The 23,117-nt window shown below is 38.0% G+C and overlaps 1 protein-coding gene across 3 annotated transcripts in view; it reads left to right on the top strand.

Moving 5' to 3' along the window:
- LOC150077402 (liprin-beta-1-like) overlaps positions 1–23,117 on the top strand; it is a 400,264-nt gene that overhangs the window by 189,433 nt on the left and 187,714 nt on the right. The gene's annotated exons all lie outside the window — the stretch shown is intronic.

Here is a 23,117-nt window from a genome sequence, read left to right as displayed (position 1 = left end):
TTGAAAACCAGTGCAACATTGGTATCACATAAGCATAGGGAAAACAAAAATGAGTAGGAATGTGTTATAGGCCCAATAACTGTGGAGAACAAAACAAACAACAGTACAGACAAACAGAGCGATCCAGCAAATCAGAATATCCTTCAATAGAGGATTCTAATTTTTCAGATGTTGACCGGAACTCGTGGGTTGGTCACTCACACACCAGCAAGCCCCCCTTGTGGATCCACTGGATGACTGCCCTCCACAGCATCATATCAGAGAGGCAACCCAAGAGGAAACAATACTCCTGATCCCACTATCTTCATGCACCAAGAACTCACAGGTAAAACCTACACTGGGTGGTAGTGATCACAGCACACTGATGTGAGGCGCCTCAGTAGCCAGGTGGGAAGGAGCAGCAGTGCGTGGCACACGCTTCTTGATTAGACCGGGGTTCGAGCCCGTCACCACCATATACGGAGGATGCGGAAAGGTCAGGGAATGACCACCGCATATCCCGGAGCAATATGGCCTTAGTTGCTAATGCTCCTAAAAACCAAATAACAACAACAACACTGATGTGGGATCCACCCAAAAACACAACTACTTAATGTCAGGGGTAAAGGGAAGGGCTTTTGCTTTTGTAAATGTGACTACAGTTGTCCAAGGCCACTGCAGTCACACCTAATTTGTGTGCAGTGGAACCAACTGATGTGTCACCAACAGCAAACTCTAAATAGGAAGCATTCAACAATGTAATCATTGTTGAAGTTACTAGATTTTTTATACCAACAAAGAGATACTGTTCAATGCTTAGACCTAAATGGGTGTTTTCAGATGAACTGATGACACCCATGGCAGACAAAAAAAAAACAGACATGTGGAAGGATGTCAACGTGCACTGTTGATATGGTGGATCTGTATTTAAATAAAATAACCACCATTAAAAGTCTGTTTAACTAAGTGTTGGATAAAAGTTGTGAAAGCCACTGTTGTCAGAAATTTTCGTGATTGATTGGTACTCATAAATCATTTTAAGCTATGTTTTAATTTGAATTGACACTAAAATTGAATTTTTTTCCCCCATGTTAAATATTGAAGAAAATAGAAATAGTTTTTTTTAATATGCATATTTATTTTATACATAATGGTGAAAAAAAATACATGGCTGATTAGAATAAATATTAGAAAAAAAGGCCTTGCGGCTGCATATCGCTATATACTTTTTAGTAATAACTGACAAATTGGTCTAAGTTAAACTTTATTAAAATAAATAAAGAGATATATACATGAATAAAATACTAAAACAGATATTAAATAGAAGTGTTAATAGCGATAAAATACATAAAAGCATAAAAAATGTATAAGTAAAAAGTAATAAAATAGAGTAGCTTTCGGGGCAAGGTATCGTTTCATCAGCAGTTGGTGAATAGTGTACTGAGTATATATATATATATATACATTGGGTAAAATAACAGAAGCAGATTGAGCATGATCAAGAATCACAACTCTGGTACTGGTAACGCAGTATTATGCATGCGTAAGGAACACCAGTGCTTATTGCACTGTAATATGGCAGACTCCATGATGGGGTGCATTTGCACTCCCCTATTACGATCATAGTATTGTTACAACTGACTATGTACAGTGCTCAAAGCCATGAGTGCTGATTTTAATCACATGGATAGGCGACAGTTTCAATGTCACGTTGTGGATAAAGATTATGTTTCTTGACCCAATAATGTTTAGCAACAGCAGAGTGTTGCAAGTTTGTGGTGCGGAGAGCCACCTCATGTTCTGAAACACGATCTTTTAACTTCCTGGCAGTCTCACCAACATAACACATCTCACAGTCTGGACGTAATGTGGTAAACTGACTGCTCCATAAAAAAAGGAGGAATAAGTGTTTTCACTCAGGAAATAATTTAATGCTATTTCCTACCAGGGAGTTCCACACACACCGTATATGATAAGATCTTAAAATTCTAGCGAAATGCTTCAACATGCCTGGATGTAGGCAATAGAGATAAACTTATTATTGTGGGGAGGATTTGATTGATAACAAAATTGTGAGCTCGCAAGTCACACCTATCCAGAATCTAGGGGGATAACCACAATTAGAAAGCTCGTTCTTGCTTTTGAAATCTCCAATTGCCTATCACTAATGGTACTGTAATGCGTCCATGCATGGGTAAATAAAGTACAAAGGGTACTAGGAAAGTTTTGCAATACAGCTTTGTTTATTTAATTTTTTCAAAGTAATTTCCTCTACATTCAATACACCTCTCCATCCTCCGAAACCAATCTTTAAACCAGTTCTGCCAAGTTTCACTAGGGAGTAAAGCACACTCGTTGTCCCAAGCCCGTAGAAGGTCCTCATCACTGGAAAACCGCCTCCCTTTTAGCTTCATTTTCACATGCGGGAACAGTGCAAAGTCGCAGGGAGCAAGGTCTGGACTGTAGGGAGGGTGCTCCAGAAGTTTCAGTCCTGTCGTGGTCAAATATTCGGTGCAGGCTTTGGCGCGGTGAGCTGCAGCATTATCGTGATGGAGGTACCAGGTGTCCATTCTTGACTTTGGCCGCAGGTTCTTCATAGATCCAATGACTTTAGGCAGGCATTGTTCAGTATACCACTTAGCTGTGACTGTCTTCTGCGTGTCCAAAACGACACGTTCCACAATTCCACTCGATTTGAAAAATACAGCTATCATTTTCTTCTTTACAGATCGGGATTTTCTGACAATTACGGGTGTGTCGTCATCATCAAAGACCCAAACTTTGTTTTGAGCCTTGGTCGGCAGATCGTAATAGTACAGCCAAGTCTCATCACCTGTCACGATGTTGTTCACATACCAAGATTGTTCCTTATCAAACTTTTTTAACATCTCCCGGCACCAAGTCACACGTCGTGTCATCTGCTCTTCAGTCAGTTGATGCGGCACCCAGAGAGAACAAAGTTTCTTCACGTGCAAATGATCTTGCAGAATCGAACGAACTGCTGGTGCATTTAGGCCCAAAGTATCCTCTATCTGTTGGTAGGTCACTCGCCTGTTTTCGTCAAGCATTTTCCTCACAGCAGTAACGTTTTCCTCCGTAACTGACGTTCGTGGCCTTCCCGGCCTCTCAGAATCCTCCAGAGTGAAATTTCCCCTTTGGAATTCTCTATACCACCTGAACATCGTTGTACGATGTGGACAATCATCATCTAGTGCAAGAGTCATTTCTTCTAAGCACTGGTCTATGGTTAAACCACACACGAAATTATACCGCAAAACTGTCCTTATCTCATTTCGTGACCACGATGCCATCGCAAGCACTTTACACTCTCACTACTAATGAATAACTGAGCCCATCGACTTGGTGCGGCGGCTACTATGCACGTATGAACATGTCTCAACATGCACCAACAAGCAGCTTCCTGTGATTCATTGTTGTGTCATATTGCAAAACTTTCCTAGTACCCTTTGTACAAGCAGTACTACGTAGATGTCCAGGAGCATGTGTGGACCGTAATTAGTAAATTGGCCTGCACACATAGGTTTCCCGGCACCTCCGTAGCCAGGTGGGCAGGAGCAGCAGTGCGTAGTACACACTTCTTGATTAGACCGGGGTTCGAGCCCGTGCCCACCAAATACAGATGATGCGGAAAGGTCAGGGAATGACCACCGCATATCTCCGGAGCAATATGGCCTTAGTTGCTAATGCTCCTAAAAAAAACCAAATAACAATAACAAACATAGGTTTCCTAAAGACAGAGGTTGTAAAGCATGTACCCACATGTTAGACCAAGACGTCTAAGAAAGGAAGAATAATAATTGTTTCCATCTCAATAATAAATTGGGCGAGAGGGAATTGAGATATTGAAGGAATCGAGTTTCTAATCCCCGAGGGACAACAGAAAAGACATCATCAACATACCAATGCCGGAGGGTAATGGGAACAGGCAGGTTCAAAAATATACGACTTTCCAGTTCTTCCATAGCAATATTAACTACGACAGAACTGACAGGGGCACCCATAGCTGTGCCTTGGATCTGATAGAACAAAGGGTTGTTAAACGTGATCATGCTACCAGTCAAACACAAATTGAGGGCAGCACAAATGTCATCAGTAGAGAGCAATTCTTCAAATAGGCCTCTGGAGTTGAGAATGTTCACAATGACTGCATGATCCTACACCAACCGTTATAATCTTTTATTAAATAAAATAAAACAAAATAAAAAATTAGAGTTGTTAAGATAATAATAATAAAATAAGTAAAATGAATAGTACAATTACACCTCATAAAACATAAAATAATATAAGATAAGATACCTGTCTGTACAATAAAAATAAAATACAACGAAATAATATAAAACACCTGATAAAAGCGATAAAACATCTAATAAAAGCGATAAAACACCGATAAAAGCAATAAAAACACAAAAGCTTTCAGAGGTGTTTGCCTCCTTTTTCAACAGTGAAGCTTAACGTACAGTACATCCTTAAATATCAGCAGGCTCATGGTTCACATCACGTGTTTCTACAGGAGCATGGACAGTATTCTCCATATGTGCACTGAAATCGGAAATGGCTCGGGAGCATGCCAGGTGGAACTGTTCACCCTGCCCTAAAAATCCTAGTGCTATCATAGCAAATTTAGTTGTGGTGGAGCTTGAGGCTGGGATTTTTGATGGGTCTGTTCTCTTCATGCGTACATGGAAACGATACATTTGCAATTATTCGGAGGGGGAGAGAGGATGAGGTGCTTAGTTTCCTCAATAGCTTCTCCCTGTTTATTCAGTTCACCTCAAAGGTGGAAGTAGAGGGTACCCTCCCTTTCCTTGATGTGTTGGTACATAGGGAGGGCCCTAGAGGGGGAAAAACCAGCGTGTATAGGAAACCCATGTGCCTGGGCCAATACACACATTACAATATGGCACAAGTCAACCATCACAAGAACAGTGTCATTAGGGCATTATTGGGTAGGCTGGGTCCCATTGTAGCACCTCCGAGGATAGAAAAGAAGAACTGTACTGTACATGTCACGGCGGATCTCAGGAAATGGAGCTATCCCCAAAGGGTCATAGATAAATGTATCCAAGAAGAGGGCCATGGATGTAGAGAGCCATTTACACCCATTGCCACTGCATACATTCCCTACTATCTGGGCCTAACTGAGCGTATAACTCGGGTGTTGCGCGATTGCCAGACATGCTGTGTGCAGCTACCAGGGCAGAGGTTGCACACAGTTGTGTCAAAGGTTAAGGACCCCATACCTATGGAATGTGTAAGTGGGGTCTTATATGAGATAAAATGTCCAGATTTCAGGGAATGTTATGTTGTTGAAACAAAGTGTCAGTTTTAAGATCATATGGAAGCATATCAGCACAATAAAGACCGTGGATTATGGGAGGTCTGCTGTGGCAGAGCATTTTTGGGAGGAGAACCATCAAATCTCTCCTGACGAAGCTGTTATCGTTGACTGGTCACACAAATTTTGGGACCACAAGTGGCTCGAGAGCTTGCGAATTTGCTCCTCAGAGAGTAACACTATTAATAGAGGCAGGGGAGTCTGCATTCATCCCCGCTCCGAAGCAGTGGTTCCTGGATAGGATGAGCGGTTCCGCCTGGCTCACTCCCGAGCCATTTCCCATTCCATTGTGCCTATAGAGAATACTGTCCATGCTCCTGTAGAAACACATGCTGTTAGCCTGCTGATATTTAAGTTTGTACTGTACGTTAAGCTTCATTGTTTAAAAATTAGGCGGATGCCTCTGAAAGCTTTGGTGTTTTTATCGGTTTTATCTGGTGTTTTATCTACATTGTTTTATTTTATTTTATTTTATTTTATTTTTATTTTACAGACAGGTATCTTATATTATTTTATCAGTTTTATCCAGTGTAATTGTACTATTCATTTTACTTATTTTATTTTATTATTATTATTATCTTAACAACTCTAATTTATTTTATTTTGTTTTATTTTATTTAATAAAAGTTTATTATGGTTGGTGTAGGATCGTGCAGTCATTGTGAACATGAAGTAGAGAGCAAGGTCCTCTCCTTCAAGGTAGCATCTCCATCCAAAAGTAGCCTCGCACAAGCAACAGCCTGCTGCACAGGAACAGAGGTGAACAGGGAGACCGCATCAAAGGAAACCATGACTTCACCCTCGGAAATGATAAAATCCTTAATAATACGAAAAAAACGTGCACAGCTAGACAAAGTATGGTCAGTTCTCTCAGCACGAGTCTAACAACCTGACAGTGTATTTGGAAAGTTCATATGTAGGCATGTTACGACAGGATACAATGGGCCAAAAATATCAGATATATGGATCTTCAGGAGTCCATAAAATTGCAGGAGCTGGCAACCTGTCACATGGAGCTTCCAACGAATGCTCTTTGGAATTTTGTTAGAAAGAAACCAGGCATGCACAAGCTTATTGACTTTGGATTCCAACTTCTGTCATATCTTGTATAGATTCATAAAATTGGCAAACTTGCAAAAGAGAGAGGCCTTGCGTATATAATCAGATTTGCCCATGACAACGGTGTGCCAGCCTTTATCTGTGGGTAAGATTACAATGCTATCATCTTTACATAAGGAAGTAAAGGCTTACTCTTGATAACGTCTGAGATTGGTAACAGCAGGTCAAAGGTGTTGTAAGATAGAAGCGGCTCTAAAACGAATTTCATTTGCATTCTCTTCAAGTAATCGGTTATTATTGGGTCGAGCAACATAACCTTCATCCCCGATACGACATTGAAACCGTCTACTATTCATGTAAGTACTGTCAGTGCTCATGGCACATAGTCAGCTGTAACAGTACTATGAATTGTAATAGGGGAGTGCACATGCACCCTATTATGGAGTCTACCATATTGCAGTGCAGTGAGCACTAGCATTCCTTAACCATGCATAATACTGCATTACCAGCACCAGAGTTGTGATTCGTGATCATGCCCAGTCTGCTTCTGTTATTTTACCCAATGTATATACAGTCCATTCCGGTTATTTGGACACATTGGGACTAGTGCATTTTGGCCCGATTAAGCGGCTGCCCCAATTATCTGAAGTTTCACGTAAATAGTGTAAAATGCACATATTTTACTTTCCATTTTGCATATATCCCCCCCCCTTCCTTGATGTGCCCCTTGTGCTGAAGAGTTGTTTTTGGGTTATTCCAGTGAAAACATATCTAGCAACTCACAGGACAAACTGGACTACCAGTCCGCAATAGCGATAAGAGTCCAAAAGTCGGTAGGGTTGAAATTTCGCATGTTTGGATAGTTCCCTTGTATAGTACCAATTCCCCTGGTCACTATGGCGATGACCCTAGATAAGCAGCCGCTACGGACACGTTGAGCTCTCTAGTCGAGAAAAATACGATCTTCGCTCTCCCTGACAAATACTGGTCAGTGTGTCTGATGTCGACCGCGTGAGAAAAGTGCCACACCCTAGACCAAGCTCCGGGGAGGAGGCGAAAGTTCACGCGATAAGGGGGATATACTCGAGTACGTGGAGAAGAGGAAGTGGTTGTATAAAGAACAGTAGTGTGGTACGGAAGTTTTTGGTGGTCAGAGAGCAAGTTTGGCGAAAAGTGTAAAAGAGTATCGCGAACGAAGAGAGACGCAGAATTATGGAAGCGCGAACTGCAAGCCCCGCACTCGGCCGAAGGAGTCAACTTAACTTCGGTAAGTTCTAATTACTTCCTACAGTTATGCATAAACTTTACTCCTCAAGAATATGATTTATTATGTTAGTATTGTTAAGTATAGAATATCCTAATACTGCTATCTTAAATAGCCCATCACTTAGATTGTCAGTTTCACAAATTAACAATAGGTAAAATGATGTATCTTAAGCATGCTGTCCTAAATAGTGCGGTATTTTAGTATTGACCCCCATCATGTTTGTACAACCATTATGTCATATGCCAGTCCTTGCCTGAGATGAAGTATCCACATGAAGAACACCTATGTGAAGAGCCCATTAATTTCCAAAACATCAATAATGCTAAGAATTCTTAAATACTCCCATAAAATCAGCTTGTATCTTTGTAACCAAATGATTTAGTATTTGCTTGTCACTGCCACTAGGGCGGTAGTTTTTATACATGTATCAATTCTATAGTGGAGTATATTAAACTATGCTTTGTTTTAAACATATGCCTCAGGCCTATTCTCCATTCACACGAATGAGTAAGTAAAGAATTATATATAGAACTTTTTATTGCGGTGCTCAAAATTCCTGACAAAAACTGGAAAGGGTTTGAGTATTAACACAGCGCCCTGGTCGATGCTGCGGTTCCATTCCCCTCAAAAGGGTGGATATTGAGGGCTGAGACCATTGTCCTAATATAAAAAACCACTAGACAGTCACATGAGTATACTGGGGTCATGATAGAACAAGTGCTCAAGTAAGAGAAACGTCCCGCTATGCAGATATGTCATCCAGAGAAGTCCGAACGATAATAGTAAAGTAAGGAAGATAAACCCCCCAGTGTAACAATAGTTAAAAATACAATGAACCCCCCCCCTTTTTTTTTACAATTGGTTCACTGCACAATCAAATCACGTTACGATGAACTCAACATAGTAAAGTACCGTGCACTATACGATGTGCAGTAAGTGCCAGTCATTGTGATCACGTTTGTGAATTGAATTTTAATTCTATTAAACAGCGATTCTAATTAGCGAAAATAGGAGGAATATTATCCACAGGCTATAAAAGCAAAGATATATTAAGCACAAATTTACCCTTTATTACCTTACCAATTAAAAAATACGTGAAAATTGAAAGAATATACGTGATAATCAGAATAATTAATACGTACTGTAATATGTACATATGAACTAGTTGAGATTTCTGTTCACTGATATTTGTGGGTGAGGGTTAAAATTTAAAACAGTAAAAAGATAAACAATCAATAACAAAGAACACAGCACCCACAAATTGCAAGTAACACTATACGTGCAAGTGAGAACCGAGTAACAAGTTACAAAGATTTAAAAATACGAATGAAGAGAAGATCTGAAAATTAATTTTTTTATATGATTGAAGATTTCATGGAAGTGTAAACACATTTCACCATAATAACCCACAGAATTACAGCTGTCGGTATTATCGCAAATTCAGTAAGATCGAGTTTACTGTCTGTTTATGATAGATTTCACTAACAGAAAAGCCCAATAAACATGTGACTGCTGATTGTTTTTATTGTTTTATGGTTGTGACCTCCAGAATTTCGACCAAACCACATGGTACTGTCAGAGACAATCGTACGGTAATCTCCAGTGCTGTGGTCTCCTGCCCCGATTAAACGGCGTGCTGTCCCAATTAAGTGAAGTAAACCCTGGCTATTTTCTCGATTGGTTTCTGTTTTTTAAGATTTGCCCCAAATAAACGGCTGCCCCGATTAACTGGTGCCCAAATAACTGGAATCCACTGTGTATATATACTCAGTACGCCATTCACTGATTGCTGATGAAGGGACAACTTTCCTCAATACTCTGTTTTATTGCTTTTTACTTATACAATTTACACTTTTATATATTTTATTGTATTAATGCTTTTATTATATATATCTGTTTTAGTATTTTATTTATGTATATATCTCTATTTATTTTAATAAAGTATAACTTAAACCAATTTGTCAGTCGTTACTAGAAAGTATATAGTAGAATAAATATATTTATATTATTGTTCAAAACAATATACTTGGTTCAATTTTATTAAGTTATTAATCGTCCTGTTATGGAGATTGAATTTTCTCATTGAAATCACTTTGAGCCTGAAAGTTGAATAATGTCAACACAACCTTAAATGCTATTTAGAATAATCAAGTATCCAAGCATTGTAAAACAAACTTTGCAATTTTATGGTATTCGCCTTATTCTAAACCATATGCTGGATATAGTTGCAGCTGTCATACAAAGCAAAAATGAAATGGTGAAAATGAAATCAAGAATTTAAGTTCGATAAACTAAGTTTAAAAACATTCCTGTAAGAGAAGTGCACCTTAGCTTTTGGTTAATTTACTAAAATTATGATGAAAGGGATGGGACACATTTATAACTGAAAATATAACAGTTTTCAGTATGGGCCATTACCTGTGAAACATGGAGCTGAAATGAAAATGGGAGGGATGAATAACTTGTATGTAAACTTAAACTTGAAAAATCATGTGCTTGTTACATCAATGCAGTTTCTCATTCTGAATTTTTTGCTTGGGAATATAATGTGTTTAAGTGCTTATGCATTAGATATGTTGACAATTTTTCTCAATCATTTTGCAATAACAGTTTTTCCTCCATCCTTTTCTTTTTGCAAATATTGCAACACAATTACTATATAATTTAACTTTTTTTTAAAAAAATTCAGTGAATTTCTACTTATTTTCATTAACGAATTGGCCATCATGTATATTTGTCAATGAAGTATGATGTATCATATATCATGAAACAGTTTCACAACTGTTTCATCATATATGAGTGTGAAGCTAATTAAATAGTGTCTTTCAATAAGATACAAAAGAAATACAAAAGCCGACCGGACTAGCCGAGTGGGTAAAGTACCTGCCCGGCAACCCAAAGGTCGCGGGTTCGATTCCCGCCTCGGGCTTGGATCAAAGTACTGCAAAAACCTTGGGAGGTGCAATATGGCCACAGAAGCCGATGCGCCAACAACTATCAAATCAAAAAAAAAAAAAAAAAAAAGAAATACAAAGTAAAAATTTCAGAAAACATAATGCAAGGTTTTCCATGTATTGTAAAATCTGGAAAGATAACATTTGCTTTGTGTGTTCTGTGTAGATACGATTTTTCAATTTAATTGGGAAAAATGCATCTTAACAGATATTTGCAAAAAAATCATGAAAACGTGCAGTGCCCAGAAAGAGATTAGAAATAATGTAGTCTTTCATAGTGAAAAATGATGTCATATGTGCCAAATGTTTATTGACTTTGTTTATCATAGAATATAATCATCCTCTGTGTTGTGCTCAGGATGTAAGCATGTTATTCAAAAGTGTGTTTCCCATTAGTGAAATAGCAAAAAAAATATGGTTGTGGATTGCAAAAATAGCAGGCGTTAGTGATTGCACAGTTAGGGTAGGATAGTTCTGCCTGTACACTGTACATTGTCAACAGCAAGTGTCTGCTCAGTAACCATTTTTGTGTTCCTTCCATGTAACGTTCACCAACTTGTGAGGTACAATTGTTAATAGTTTAATATTTTGTAAATATTTGTATAGTTTTGTATTGTATAATGTTATTATTTGTACGATAATAATGTTATACTAATATACTAACATTATAATGCACTGATCGAAATCTAATTAGGAAATGACCCATGTAATTATTTACCTGCACATTTGTAGTGACTTAATTGCACCACCCTCTTCTCCCATTGGCTCAAATAAATATCACTAGGGGGAAAACTTTTTTAATGTATAGAGAGATAATAATAATAATCTCAATTACGATATATTGTTTGATGAAGTATTCATTGTAAATCTTATAACAACCATTATTAAGGTAAGAATTAAACTTACAAAATATTATTCTCTAAAGAATTAAGTTTACAAGAGTTTAATCAGCATCAGAGTAATTAAGAATTTCAAAACTTATGAAAACTTAAAAACATTTTTCTACTATGAACTCAAAATTTTAAGAACGTAATTTTACAAGATACTGAAAAGAATGTAACTTACTGGATTAGTTTTAGAACAGATAAGAACTGAATTTGTGAAATAACTTCAAAAAACTACCAAGGTTAAATTTATATAATTTCAAAAAGAGATTATTACAAGATATTTAAACAAAACAAAATTTTGTCTGCTAATCTCTTAACCCCTTCATGGATTATCCCGAGATATCTCATTTTTAGTTTTAAAAGTTATTTGGAACTACACGAAATATCTCAGGATACAATAATACCCAAAGCAAACAATAATACCTCCAAATTTAGGATTGAAGCATATTTTCTTTGGCATTTATCTTGCTAATTTTGCATTAGCCAGATAAATCCTGAGGTTTCTTGGGATTTTCTTATGTCTGGTAGCAGCTGTCTGCTACCTGACAGTGAAGTTTTGGAAATATTCTTGAAATCCAAGTCTAGACATTGTTATGATGGAAAAAAAAAAAAAAAAACTTTGAATGATCATTTCTAAAGAGGGTAAAGTCTGCAACAGCATCTTTCTTGAAGCAGTCGTTATCACTTGATGTCTAGAAGATAATCCGAACAGAAATCCACAGACAGAAAAATTATAAGTTTGAAAGCGTACTTTATTAGTAAACAGTCCTATGGCTGTATTTTGATACTAATGTGATGTGGACTTTAAAAATACTCCTACTTTTTTCAGAAATTCTCCCCTTTCCTTCCTGCTTGCAGTTTCTCAATCTTCAGCTTTTCAAAAGCCAAAAGTTGTCAACTAATGCATTGATAAGTTCATAATTTTAAATTTATTTGAAATGCTGTCACTGTATTTATAAGGAAAGTTTTATTAGCATTCTGTTAAATAAGCAATAATATTGTTTAGGTTTTGAATGTTCTGAATCTGGTGAAATTGAAGAATTTACCTAAATTACCATATGAAACAAAGGAGAGCATAAGATCTGTATTTCAAAATACTACTCTCATGTGTCAAGTGCCGGTAGTCACGTGGAAGGTATTTATGTTATGACCTAGGATTACCCAGAAAGAGGAGGAAACTTTATTTTGGGTCTTAATTATGGAATTCATAATTAATTCAATTATAGTAAGCTCTTCAAAGTCCATCATCCTCTGGAATTGGGAGGTGTGGATTTTAAAATTATCTGGACTTCACAGAGGTGCACCTTGTGGTTGAGTAGCTTTAGAGGAGTCCATTTCAATAAATATTAAGCAAAACAACTGAAGTTATTTACATCTGTAAACATTTATAATGGCTTTTTGCAGGTAGCAAGATTTAAATTTCATGGATAATGCAATGATCTTAATTCTTGCAAAACAAACTTGTTTTTGTAATGAGTTTCACTAGTATTGCTTTAGGTATATTGCAGCTTCAAAGACTCTGATTTTGTTAACTGCATGACAGCTGACATTGAACAATTGCTTTAAAACTATTTTGTCTGTGTGCTGCTACTATAGATCGCTTGTTATCTAATGAGACCAGTTAGCCTGTTTATCGTAGCTGCCTCATCTTTTAAACAAATGGCCAATTAATCTGTGGGCAAGCTATCTGTTTTAAAGTAGTGCAATACAAGGGCAACTCATTGCATTGTCTATGCATTTTAAATCCTGTTGGCTGCAAAAACAGGTTAAATGGCAGTATAATCCATTCGAAAAGAAAGAAATGTCACTCTTATTTGTATGGATTCATAAATGCAACTGATATGAGTGCCAGATTACTTAAATATTCAGAGGTGGACTGGCCATAAGACTTACCAGGGGAACCCCACGGACCAATGGTGGCTGGTGTGATTTTCAATGTTACACTCTGACCTCTGATACATTCTGTTTGTTTTCCCCAATAAGAATCTTTGACCCAGTCTGCCTCTGTTAATATTTATGATAATTTCCAGTTTGAAAAATGTTAAATTTTTTTTATGTGAATCATCCTTGGGGGCCCCTACAAAAATTTCAACTGAGTAAATCTGTTTGGTCACGAAAAATGTGTCATGGAAGTGATGTCATTTGCGGCTTCCGCCAGAGGCTCTTCCCATGCTCCCACCACTAGTCTGTGCCAAGCACTCACTAGTATTGTGATTAGAGATGTGACACATTTTTTGTGACTGGTATGATATCTCGAGTTCTAGTGAACTGATTTACAAAATTCAAATGCCATTCATTTGAATTTTGTCAAACTGCGTTAGAAAAACACAATAAAACGAAAAAAAAAAATCGCGTGTTTACCTTGTGTGCATTAAAGATGTTTTATTTTATGCGAAAACATCCATGGCTTGGAAGAGGTTAGTGAAATCCAATCCAATAGCTTAATTACTCATTTTATTGTAGGCATTAGTTGAATAATATAATTGCAACAATAACAGTATTTGTCACATGACTGTAACAACACAAATATTTTTCATCGTTTTTTTTTTCGTCTCGCATTTTTGTTATATTATATTGTTAGGTGCTGCTATAGAAGTTTTCACATCAATTATTGTGGAAAGGGTATTCAATGATGCTAAAGTCAAATGCAGAGCATTCTCAAGAGTATCGAGCAAGAATGAAAATGACAAGACCTAAGAAAATTAAGAAGGTAGCAATGAATGTGTGAGAATGAAAAAGACTATCGAGATTGCTTAAAAGACAAACAGAAAATCAAGCATTGGATTTAGCAGTGCCTTCAACCAGCAATGCCACTACTCCATCTAACAATGATGTACCCAAAGTGAGTATTAATTATGTACAATGGAACATTTCTCCAATTACTGAGCAGATGAGTTTAAATGATCAAGCTCCTTTTCCTTATGCTGATTACTATTTTCATAAGAACGCACATCAAGAGTTTGAAAGGAGATATATGAAAAATGATTTCTGTTTTGTATGCTGCATTTGCGATTGACTTTGGTTCGTAAACAACACAAAGAAACCAGCAGCTAAAGATAAACCATTGATATGCACTGCATTTCCTGATGTTGACATCGATGAGATACTTGTGTGTGTAGTAGCTGTAGAGGATCACTTAAGAACCACACCATTCCAGTGCTATCTAAGTCGAACCACTTTGTCTATCCAGAAATTCCATTGCATTTACCAAAGTTGGATTTAGTGACAGAGAGGATCATTTCTCCTCGCTTACCATTCATGCATAATGACAGTATGGTATTCTGGGCCAACTGATCAATGTGCCTGTTTCAGTCAACATGATGGTCCATCACTTGCCAAGGGAGATTTATGATGATCATTTTATAAACGTGCATATAAAATGCAAGGAAATGCACAACTCCAGCTATTTCATTGGGTTAGTAAGAAAGCTAGTGGTTAAAGTGTGGCTTCAGTATTTGGTCGACACGCCTCTCTATCGATTGTATCAAATCATGATAGATCAGTCATTCTTTGATGACAGTCATATGGAAATTAATTTACCTAAAGATAATATAAGCGAGCTGTTCCAATTGAGGAAAGTCTCATTACCCAACAGCAAACATTGTTGTGGAGTGACGATAAATATCTTAGAATTGCCCCAGGAGAAACTAACCTACTGCAGAGCTCTTACTGTTTGATGAGTACACAGAGGAACTGTCTTTTCCCAGCATTTATCTTGGACAGTTCAGAATTTTCAGAATGAATTTACGCATGACTTCATGATGGCAATGCTGTAACTTCTGCGATATATTTGAAGAAGATTGTGGGTGTAATCAGGAACATATTGCAGTCAAAGCGTTATAACCTATTTGGTCAATTTTATGTGGTCAACTTTTTCCAGGGCATAGAATTTCAACATTGTGGTAGACCACATGTGCACATTTTGCTGTGGCTAAATAACACTCCTAAAGACCCTTTGGGCAAGAACAAAGAAGACGCTATCACAATGATCGACAAGTTAGTGTCTGTCTCCACTAGCAAGGCTTTGGGGAGCATCAAGCTTGAAACTCACAAACATATATTCATGTGTTACAAAAAAAAAACCTCTGAATAAACGACAGATGTATCGATTTGAAGCACCATTCATGCCTTGTTGCTCAACAACTATATTAGTGCTCATGCCTAAGATAGATGGATGCAAAGTAAAATACACCACTCATTACAAGATGTGGCAAAATCTAGAGGATAACAGCTATGCTGACATTGATGCCGTCTTCAAGAAAAACAATGTAAACTCCTATGACTATTACTTGGATGTGCTCAGAGTTGGCATAAATCGGCCCAAGGTATTTCTCAAGTGTCAACCAAGTGAGAAGTGGCACAATCTTTTCAACCTTTTGTAACATTTTGAAATCAAACACCAACATCCAATTCATTACAGAGGAATGCTCTTGCACTGCATATGCCGTTGAGTACAGGAACAAGATGAACTGAGGGATTAGCAATTTACAGCAACAGATCATTGTGATCATGAACAAGCACCCAGAGTTCGACACTGTTGAAATCACAAGAAAACTATCCATCAACATGATCAACAGCGTTGAGATCACAAGTCAAGAAGCTGCCTGGTACTTGCTATGTCAGCCTATGTTGGAGACTCCGTGGTAGTAATTGACATTCCCACTGTTTAGCCAATCAAGCAACAGATAGTGAGGAAGTCCAACGAAGAGATGAACAAGGAGAACCTTACAGAGGATTTGTGTGACATATGGAAAGAGAATTAATTTGACAGATACGAGAAGAGACCACATGACTTTGATCATGTTACTCTGTCATGTTTTGTTGCAAATTACACATGCAGTGCTAATAGGATCTACAAGGAATGACAGTATCCATGCATAATGTGCTATTTAAACTATGACATGGCTCAAGATCTCAACGATTACAAGAACGAGATGGTAATGCTGCACATTCCATTTTGTAATGAGGAAACATAGATACTGTCAAAGATGCATATGTTAAGATCTATGAAAACAACGAAGAAATCATACTACAACAGTGTAAATTGTATGAAACGGATGTGGACATTTGCAAAACGATGGAAATTCGTAAGGCGTTGTGTCAAGACAGTGACGATGGCAATCCTGATGAAGCATATGGTAATGACCTGCATAGCCTTGTTATGTGACTGTGAGAAGAAGACCCCTTTCGAGACTTTTACAATCATCCAGACAGCGAGATGAATGAGCATCTAAAGCTTGTCACGCTCAACTGACTTGCCGCAATTGCAAAGAAATGCGAAAACTTAGTGACCAACAAGGACTTTTGTAACAATGTGAATGGCCAATGGTAAGCAAAAGATTTTACTCATGCATGTAATTTGGAGGCGGTTATCTCCCAATCGTAAACTGATTCAGATATTCTTAATCAGCCCAGCTGGTTGAAGCAAAACATTTGTGATTCGGCTCTTGATGGAAATATACAACTGCTTCAGCAATACAGACAGATATTGTAACACCTACATTATATGCACTTCAACTGGTAAGATTGCCTTTGTGATAGATGAAACCACTGTGCACACTGCCTTCAAGGTATCTAATTCGAGAAATCTGCCTCTGTCCGTGGAAGTCACACAACAATACAGATCACTGTTTAAATATGTCAGAGCCCTAATAATTGACAAACTCAGTATGATTTGTGCCAACCTGTTATTACAAATTGATGCGAGGCTAAAAGAGATAACTGGAAATGTTGAAATGAGCTTTGTCAGGCAGGACATGTTCCTAATCGAGGACTAAAGTCAGCTGCCTCCAGTTCGCATGACCCCAGTCTATAAACAAATAAAGCAGCGTATTGCTGGCCCCACTCTCTGGTGCTGCCTCAAATACTATGAGCCTAATCAAGTTATGTGCCAGTCGAACGTCACGTTCTTGTCTGTGTTAACCAAAATTGGTAGTGAAACTAAATTAGATCAGAATTAACAAGAACTTATTGAGTTATGTTTCATTGCTTAGGAGGAAGCCGATTGCCTCTGCCCAAACGGTATACAGCTCTACTTGTGAAATAATTCTGCCAATGAGTACAACCATGTGATCCTCAGTGCCGCAGAGGAGAAAGTGGAATCAGTTGCACAAAACATCTTTGTGGGTTGCATGAATGCAGAGCAAGGAGTACATGTTTGCCTGAAATGCTGTAAAATGCCAGTTATTGACTCTGGTGGATTACCCTATGAGCTCGCACTGGTTATTGGAAAGCCGTATATTTTCATCCCATCTCAATATTCATGTTAAGAATCAGTTTTGCATAATCAAATCCCTAATGCATTTATATATACTTCGATATACCTCCAGCAAAGTTGATTTAAATTAAAATGCAAGTATTTCTTATATCTAAAAGATATGTTCATAGCATGCAATATTCTTCTTCTCCCTGTCAGATAATCTTTCTAGCTGTAACTTAAATATTAGCATTAGTAGTCATATGATGCAAGAAAGCAAGCTTGCGTAGCATCAGCCAAAAAAAAGCCCATTTCACACATCCATTCCCTCTAAATGTTTGTCCAGTTCCTCCGTGAATTTATTTAAACTATCAACTTTCACAATGACAGATGGAAGTTTGTTCTAGCAATCAACAACCTGCTGTCTAAAGGCAAATTTCTACACATCTATTCTGTAACTGTGTTTCTCAATTTTAATTTATACCCCCTCAGATTTGAAATCTGAGCAAGAAGAAGAAGAATCCCATCAGAATTGAGCCTGCTCAGCCCATTGAAGGCCTTATACACCTCAATCAGATCACCTTGTAAGTGCCTAGTCTCCAGCCACTGCAATTTGAAGAACTTAAGCCTTTCTTGGTAAGACCACCCCTTCTTTCCCTTAACAATCTTGTTGCCCTTCTCCGTATTTGCTCAAGCAACTTTACATCTTTCCTAAAATGAGGCCTCCAGACCTGTATGCAGTACTCAAGGCCATTGCCTAGGCCTGACCATTGCCTTATACAAAAGGGATAATTACCTCCTTTTTTCTACTAGCAAAATTCCTGTATATCATTGACAATTCGCCATGACCTGCTCTGGCAGCCTGTCTGCATTGCTCAGAAAATTTCATATCTGACGGCACAATTACGCTGAGGTATTTTTCATTTTCTACCACACAGTTGGTACATTACTCTGGGGTTAACCATCATCAGCCATTTTCAATCCACTGCAGGATGAAGGGTCTCTCCAGCAACTTTCCAGTTCCTTCTGTTCTGTGCAATGGCCATCCATTTACTACCCACAAACTCATGAATTTCATCTACCCATCTCCGCCGTTGTCTTCCAGATTTTCTTATAGCTCCTCTTGGGTACCATTCTGTTATTTTCTTAGTCCATCTGTCATCCTGTCTTCGAGCTATATGTCCTGCCCAAGACCATTTTAGTTCTTCAGTTTTGATAAGAATGTCCTTGACTTGAGTGTGCTGTCTAATCCATGTGTTTCTCTTCTTATCTAACAGTCTGATTCCCAATATAATTTGTTCCATTCTTCGCTGTGTAGTTCTCAGCTTCTCTTCCATTCTTTTGGTGAGTGCCCAAGTTTCACTTCCATAAGTCATGGTGGGGAGTATACATTGATTCATTATTTTACGTTTCAGACAAACTGGGATATTGCTCTTCAGTATGTGACTATATTTCCTAAATGCTATCCATCCAAAATTTATTCTTCTCTTGACTTCCAGCCATTTATCATTATTACAGCTAATAACTTGTCCCAGATAAGTATATGACTCCACCTTTTCAATTACTGCTCCTATAATCATTATGTCCCTTTCTGTGGCATACTTGTTCATCATTACTTTTGTTTTAGCCATATTCATCTTTAGTCGAACATCCTTGCTAACTGTGCATAACTGATTAAGATTTTCCTCCAATTCTTTGGGATCGTGGCTTATGACCACAATATCATCTGCAAATCGTAAATGCAGATTTACGATTTGCAGATGATATTACCATTCACATTGACTCCTTTCTGCGAGTAGTCTAATCTTCTGAAAGCTTCCACAAAGGCAGCAATCAACAGCTTCGGAAATATTGTCTCCTTTACGAACTCCTTTCTCGATTTTAAATTTTCTACTGTCTTTGTCTAGTCTAATAAAGGAGGTAGCATTATCATATATTTTCTTCAAAATCATAATATATGGGGTATCTAAGCCTTGTCTTTCCAGTGCCCAAAACATTGCCTTATGCTGGTCCACTGCATATTGATGGTTCAACAGTTGAGGATCCTGCTCAGGTGGCTAACAATCTAAACAAGTATTTTGTATCTACATTCACGCATGAGGAGTTATTCAGTAAGGAGAATGACGTAGGTAAAGTAGACATTGGCAGTGAGCTAGATGATTTTGTAATAACTGAGAGGAAAGTGGAGGAGAGATTGTTGAGGATAAACATAAAAAAGGCACCTGGGGTGGATGGGATCTATCCAGTTATATTAAAGGAGGCAGCGAAGGAGGTAGGCAAACCCCTAGCCATAATTACGAGAGCTTCTTTGGACTCAGGAGAGGTACCCATAGACTGGAGATGTGCAAATGTAACCCCAATTCACAAAGGAAGATCAAAGGCTGACACAAGTAATTATAGACCTGTTAGTTTAACTTCTGTTCCAGGAAAATTAATGGAGGCACTGGTTAAAGAAGCACTACAGGATCATCTAGACAAGTATTCAGTTATAGCTCAGACGCAGCATGGTTTTGTTAAGGGCAGGTGTTGCCTGACCAATTTGATTTGATACTATGATGTAGTCACAAAAGAACTGGATGCAGGGAATAACTTTGATATTATATATTTGGATCTTAGAAAGGCTTTTGATACTTTTGCACATGGAAGACTGCTGCACAAATTGGAGCAGTGTGGCATTGGAGGCAAATTGCTGCTATGGATAAGAGGATGGTTGAGTGGCAGAAGACAGAGTGGTAATTAATGTAGACTGTTCATCGTGGACTAATGTTATTAGTGGAGTCCCTCAGGGTTCAGTGTTGGGTCCATTGTTGTTTTGTGTATTTATAAATAATATTAATGATGGTATATCAAGCTTAATGTCCAAGTGGCATTGGTGGTAAATTGTTTCTATGGATAAAGGGATGGTTGAGTGGCAGAAGACAGAGTGGTAATTAATGTAGACTGTTCATCGTGGACTAATGTTATTAGTGGAGTCCCTCAGGGTTCAGTGTTGGGTCCATTGTTGTTTTCTGTATTTATAAATAATATTGATGATGGTATATCAAGCTTAATGTCCAAGTTTGCAGATGATACAAAGGTTGGCAGAGTTGTTAAGGACGCTACTAACGCTATGCTGCTGCAACAGGATCTGGAAAGGTTGAGCAGATGGGCTGAGAGGTGGCAAATGAAGTTTAACATTGACAAATGTAAAGTACTACATATGGGAAACAGCAACCCCAGAGCAACGTATCAACTCTGTGGTACTACACTGACAGTGGTAGAGAATGAAAAGGAACTGGGGTAACTGTGCAGGCAGATATGAAGTTCTCTGACAGTGCAGACGGGCTGCAAGAGTAGCTCATGGTGTCTTATCAATGATATACAGGAATTTTTCTAGCAGGGATAGGGAGGTGATTATTCCCTTGTATAAGGCAATGGTCACTCCACACCTTGAGTATTGTATACAGGTCTGGAGGCCTCATTTCAAGAAGGATGTAGAGCTGCTGGAACGAGTACGGAGAAGGGCAACAAGGTTAGTAAACGGAACAAAGGGTTGCTCTTACGAAGAAAGGCTTAAGTTTTGCAAATTACAGTGTCTGGAGACTAGGCGCCGGTGAGGTGATTTGATAGAGGTGTACAAAGCCTTGAATGGTTTGAGCATGCTCAGTGCTGATGGGATACTGCCTCTTGCTCAGAATAATCACCTGAGAGGGCATAAATTCAAATTGAGGAAAGACAGATGTAGGATAGATGTGCAGAAATTTGCCTTTAGCCAGCGGGTAGTTGGTTGGTGGAACCGACTTCCATCATTTGTTGTTGAAGTTGATAGCCTAAACAAATTTAAGGCTCAACTGGACAGGTATTTCGAACGAATGGAGGGGTGAAATGGGAGTGGTGTTTTTTTTTTTTTTTTTCTTTTGGCTGATGCTGAATAAGCCTGCTTTCTTGCATCATATGCCTCTACTAATGCTAATGCTAATGCTGTATGAAGTCAAATGCCTTTTCATAATCCACAAATGTCAGGCATAATGGTGTTCTATATTCATTTGCTTGCTCCATTAGCTGTGATACTACGCGAAGGTGATCCATAGTTGAGAATCCTCTCCTAAAGCCAGCTTGCTCTTTCTGTTGATTCTTATCAAGTATTCTTTCTAATCTGTTAGTAATGACCCTCATGAACAACTTGTAGATGTACGATAACAAGCTGATTGGTCTATAATTTCCAATTTCTGATTTATCTCCTTTCTTATGCAGCAAAACTATGATTGCATTATTCCACTGCTTAAGCATCACACTTTTTCTAATGAATTTTGTGAAGATCATTGCCAGTTTTTGTGTTATGTCTCTTCCTCCCAATTTTAACAACTCTACAGTAACTTCATCTTCCCCTGGGGCTTTCTGATTCTTCATTTTCTTCAATGCCTGTTCTACCTCATCAAGAAGAATATTGGGTATGTCATACGTGTTGCTAATTTGCGATCCATCTTCCCTGCTGCTGACATCATTCCCTCGCTCTTTGTATAATTCTTTGTAGTAGTCTTCTGCTATTTGAATTATATCTTCTCTGCTATTTATAAGTACACCATCACTATTCTTCAGTTTCAGTATCATTTGTCTTTCTGTATTACTGCTCATCGCTGCTGATTTAAATCCTTTGTTTTCCTTTAATGCTTGTTCTACTTTTCTTTTGTTAAATCTTCTTATGTCCTCTCTGAGTCTCTAATGGCTTTGCATAACTCGGTATACTCAATTTTTTCCTTGTTAGTATTTATCTTGCTCTTCATTTTTCGCCTTCGGTTCATCATATCAAGTGTTTCTTGACTAATTTTTTCTTCTTTGGATTTCTTTTTCCCTATTGGTTTCTTGGGCTTTATCACTTTCAGAAAGTTGTAATATTCCTCATCGATATCTTGGTCCTGAGCAGTCTGCAGAAGCTCAAACTTGTTCTTAAGTTCCAGTAAATACTGCTCTTTCTCCTCTTCTGTTATCTCAAAGACCTTTGTATTATTTACTTGAGTCAGTTTTTTCCTTTCCTACATATATATCAAGTGTGCATCTTACCATTCTGTGATCACTTCCAACATTATTTATCTTATTCAGGATGGTGACATCATTCACGATATAGCATTGGCAATGGCACATGATGCAAAAAAGCAAGCTTATATAGCATCAGCCAAAAAAAAAATAAATTATTTCACCCATTGTTTCACACACTTATTTCACCCATCCACTCGCTCCAAATGTTTGTCAAGTTCCGTCTTGAATCTATTTAAGCTATCAACTATTACAACGATGGATGGAAGTTTGTTCCAGCAATCAACCACCTGCTAGCTAAAGGCAAACATCTATCTTACAACGGTCTTTCCTCAATTTGAATTTATGCCCTCCCAGGTGATTATTCTGAGCAAGAGGAAGAATCCCAGAATTTCTTTGTAAGAGC

The sequence above is a fragment of the Mastigoproctus giganteus genome, chromosome 12, assembly GCF_048544385.1.
Source record: "Mastigoproctus giganteus isolate SK-2022 chromosome 12, ASM4854438v1, whole genome shotgun sequence".
NCBI lineage: Eukaryota > Metazoa > Arthropoda > Arachnida > Uropygi > Thelyphonidae > Mastigoproctus > Mastigoproctus giganteus.
Note: the sequence above shows the minus strand (reverse complement) of the source record. Positions and strands in the feature narration are given on the sequence as shown.